At 43.3% G+C, this 4,490-nt stretch overlaps 2 pseudogenes; both read left to right on the top strand.

Moving 5' to 3' along the window:
• The first annotated feature begins 144 nt into the window (after positions 1-144).
• On the top strand, positions 145-1,358 carry LOC102851561 (annotated as a pseudogene).
• A 175-nt stretch (positions 1,359-1,533) lies between these two features.
• Positions 1,534-4,490, top strand: part of LOC102851147 — a 5,711-nt pseudogene continuing 2,754 nt past the window's right edge.

Raw genomic sequence — 4,490 nt, 5'->3', positions numbered from 1 at the left:
GGAGAGGGGGGAGGGGAGAGAAAAAGAGAGAGAAACTCTCTCATCAAGGAACAGACTCCAGGCCCTTCTCCATTGTGACCCCCTCTGGAGAATCAAATGCATGTGGAACTGCACTCTATACCCCGTTGTCTGCTGACCCTGCAGGTGGTGGGCAGTAGTAGTGCTGACCTTGCTCCCCTCCCTAGGGGGCTCTGGAAATCCTGCCCGAGTCATCAACCCACCTGTGGTTCTGCTTTTGGGTGAATACTGCTAGTTATGCATGTATTATGTTGCCTGGCTACATCGTAGTGCAATATTTCAGATAGGTGAACTACCTGGAGACAGGGAGAGGCCCTGGTTAAAGTATTTGTCAGTGAGCCCAAGGCCCTGGACAGATTCCCCCAACTCCCCAGACAGAGTCAGCAGAGTCAACCCCTATTTGGCAGTCTCTGAAAATGATAGGTGCTACCAGGCTGTTCTATCTGACTTGGGGTTTGCTGCAGGAAAGAGTGATGACTAGCTCTAGGGCTACAGCTACAACAGGAGCACCTGACAGGATCAGATTCCCAGTGCTTATGAACCATGTGCCAGTACTGATGGTAGCCAGTCTCTACTGTGTGCTCTGCAAGCAGCCTCCACACAGATGAACTCTGTACCGGTGCTCTTATGCCAGCCTGTCAAACATAGTTAGCAGTTGGTGCCAGCATGAAGCTGTCAAGCTCATCAGCTTCCCCACCCACGTGCTGGCCAAGGTCTCTGAGGTGATTCATGTCATCCTTACGGGAATGCTGGTAACTCAGCATTGCTATGAGCACTGGAAATGCTCCACAGCAGGCCTCATCTCCATTGGGGTCAGCATGTTTCTGCTGTCCAATTGACCAATGCCCTTCAGCTCCCTGGCTGTCAAGGCTCGTCCTGCTGGCTACATTGCTTCGAAGAGCTTCACCTCAAACTGGCAGGACACCCTGTTTGCCTACAAAATGTCATCAGTGCAAATGATATTTGGGAACTTCTGTCTCTTTGTAGTGGTTTCATTGTTGCAGCAGGGGCTCCTCCTGAAGGGGACCCACTTCAGGGGGCAACACGTTGAGTTTCCAGCCCATGCTCTGCTCCTCTTGGTCTGCTCAGCCTTTGGCCATCTTTCCCTCTTTTAATATTGGGCAGTTTGCGTCTGCTTCCTTCACCATTAACATGACTCTCCACCAGGCCTTTGCTACCCTCCTCTCTTGCCTCCTTGATGGCCACCTGCCACTGTGATTGGAGGGCTGGTGTGGCTTTAGTCTTCACTGTTCGGTTTCTCCAGGTCTGTGCCCAGGGGTCACCTAAAGCAGAGAGGAAAGAAGGCTGTGTTCCTGGAGGCCAGTGTGCAGAAAGTTTAAGCACAGAGGGAAGCAAAATAGGACTCTCGATACCACTATTTTTACTTTTGCAAGAGATGGCTGGATTAAGGGGAAAATTCTTGGATTTTTTTACCCTTCAGTATCACAAACCAGGTTGGCGCAGCTAGGTGGCAACCTTTGCCCTTGCCATAAGTCATATTCTGGTAGCAGAGAGATGGCCAATTCCCTGAGGTAGAAATAAGCAGGGTTTTCCAAGGTCCGAATCCAAAAGTCCTCTGAAGTCTAGCTTTTCTCCACCTTGAACATCTATCCTTTGTGACTCCCAGAGACCCACGTTTCTTACTTTGCTGTGACAAAGACTAAGTATTGTATAGGCACCAGTGCAGCTTTCCTGGGTGGGAGATGGGAAGGAGGGTGCAGAAAGAAGGGCTAGGGAGCCCCACAGAGCACCCTCCATTTTTGTAGTTTGGGTACTTTGAAAATGTAGCTTTTTTGCTCTTATAATTTTATTTTATTAAAATACAACAAGTAGGAAAACCAAACCCACTCAGCAAGGTAGGCATAGACTGTCCTCAACATAGTGAAAAGTGTATACACAAAACCAACAGACAACATCATTCCTAATAGAGAGAGTACTGAACTAGAATAAAAACATTCTCCTTGACAAAAATGACCAGGCAGGGCTGCCCACCATCACCACTTCTATTCAATATTGTGTTTATTGCAAGTTCTATCCAGGTCAGTAGGCAAAAGAAGGATATAAGAGGCATCCAAATTGGCAGAGGTGATGAAACTGTGAAACTATTTGCAAATGACATGATATTATACATAGAAAACTCCAAAGACTCAACAAAAAACCTGTTAGACATTATAGGGCAAATTAGAATAATAGTGTGATATAAGATCAACATTCAAAAATTAGTTGAAATCTTTCACTCAGCATAATGTCTTCTAGGCTCACCCATGTTGTGTAATGTTTTATTAATTCATTGGTTTTTATTTTTTATTTCTTTTTTAACTTTTCTTTTCCCCCACTAGTTTATTTATAAAATTCTAATACAAATTTGAACAAATTCTTTCAGTTTCCCTCACTTCCCCCCTATCAAATTGCACAACCCAATGATTAATCACCCCTTCCCCTTACACATCCACATCCCTCTGCTCACAGCCTCTCCCACTCCTCCTATATCCTTATACTCATTCTACAATAATAGTCTTATACAACATTTATCCTTAGGACTGAGTTAGTTAATTCAGCATAATGTTCTCCAGTCCCTCCCAAGTTAGGTAATAATTTACAAAGCTATTGCTCCTGCGTGCTACATAGGATTCCATTGAGTGAATGTACCATAATTTCTCAATCCATTTGATTGTGGTCGGACCTTTGGGCTGTTTTCATGTTCTTGCGATCGTGAATAATGCTGCTACGAACGTTGGTGTTCAAATTTCAGTTTGTGCCTCAGTTCTTGTTTTCTCGGGGTATATTCCAAGTGGTGGGTCATATGGAATTTCTACGTTCAGCTTTTTGAGGAAATGCCAAACTCCCTTCCAGAATGGTTGCACCATTTTACAATCCCACCAACAATGTTTGAGTTCATTATTATTTAACACTGCATAATATTGCACAGTGTGAATGTAGCATAGCTTTTCTAATCATTTGTTTGTTGACAGACACTTGGGTTTCTTCCATCTCTTTGCCATTGTGAATAATGCAACAGCAAACATAGGTGTGCACAATCTATTTGGGTCACAGCTCTGTTTTCTTTAGGGTATATTCTCAGTAGTGGAATTGCTACATTAAATTGTATTTCTATTTCCAACTTTCTGAGAAAGCACCAGACTATCTTTCATTGTGGTTGTACCATTTTACATTTCTATCAGCAGTGAATAATGAATGAATGAAAGCCCAACCTTTCTGTAAACTTTCATTAAAATCACAATTTAAAAGCAATAGCAGCAGTGGGATCCACTTCCTAAATAACATGCTTCCAGAAACTCTTTGAACTTTGATAAATGTCAATAGTTGTAGAGAGGCTTTAGGCCTTTTGTTCATAGGGTCACTATGAGTCATGCTCGACTTGATGACAGTCAACAACAACAACAATGAGGTCCATATCTCACACCGTACACAAAAATCAACTCAAGGTGAATCAGAGACTTAGAAATAAAGCCCAAAACCATAAAGCTCATAAGAAACAAACTGGCACCAAGCTTAGAAGGCCTAGTCTATGGGACTGCTAAACACAGCCAGAAATACACAATCTGAAGAGGATAAAATTGATGAATGAGACCATCTAAAGATTAAATCTCTGCTCATCAAAAACTTTTTCCAACAGGGTGAAAAGAAAACCTACTGATTGGGAACAAACATTTGGCAATACCATCTCAGACAAAGGTCTCATAATGAAAGTCCACAGAATCCTACAGGACCTCAACAAGAAAAACTGATAATCCAATTACAAAATGGGCAAAAGACATGGAAAGAATGTTCACAGAGGAAGACATTCAAATGGCAAACAGACACATGAAGAAATGCTCCAAATCACTGGTAATAAAAGAGATGAAAATCAAAACTACAATGAGATACCATCTTACCCTCCTAGCATTGACAAGTTTAGCAGAGTGTTGTTGTTGCTGTTGTTGTTGTTATGTGCCGTCAACTCGCGACTCATATTGACACTATGTACAACAGCCCTAAATTCTATTCTGTCCTGTGCCAATCGCACTTAGATACACCTATCTTGATTACCCCAGTCACTGAATCAACCACCTCATAGAGGGCCTTCCCCTCCTGCGCTATACCTCCACCCTAACAAGCATGATGTCCCTCTCCAAGGACCAGTCCCTCCCTACATGTCCAAAGAATGTTAGATGAAGCCTCAGAATCTTTGCCTCCAAGGAGCCGCCCGGCTTAACCCTCTCCAGGATGAATCTGTTTGTTTTCTTGGCAGTCCATGGTACACTCAATACTCTTCTCCAGCACCAGAGCACAAAGGCATGAATTCTCCTTCTATCCGCCTTAGTCATTGTCCAACTCTCTGATGCATAACAAGTGATTGCAAAGACCATGGTTTGTATCAGATGCACCTTAGTCTCCAGAGAGACACCATTGCTCTTCAGTACTTTGGAGAGGTCCCTAACAGCAGACTTTCCCATAGCAATACGCCTTTT

This window comes from Elephantulus edwardii, unplaced genomic scaffold (assembly GCF_000299155.1).
Source record: "Elephantulus edwardii isolate Elephantulus edwardi_28Jun2011 unplaced genomic scaffold, EleEdw1.0 scaffold00667, whole genome shotgun sequence".
In the NCBI taxonomy this organism is placed as follows: Eukaryota; Metazoa; Chordata; class Mammalia; order Macroscelidea; family Macroscelididae; genus Elephantulus; species Elephantulus edwardii.
The sequence above is the reverse complement of the archived record's forward strand: the minus strand, read 5'-3'. Positions and strand labels throughout refer to the sequence as shown.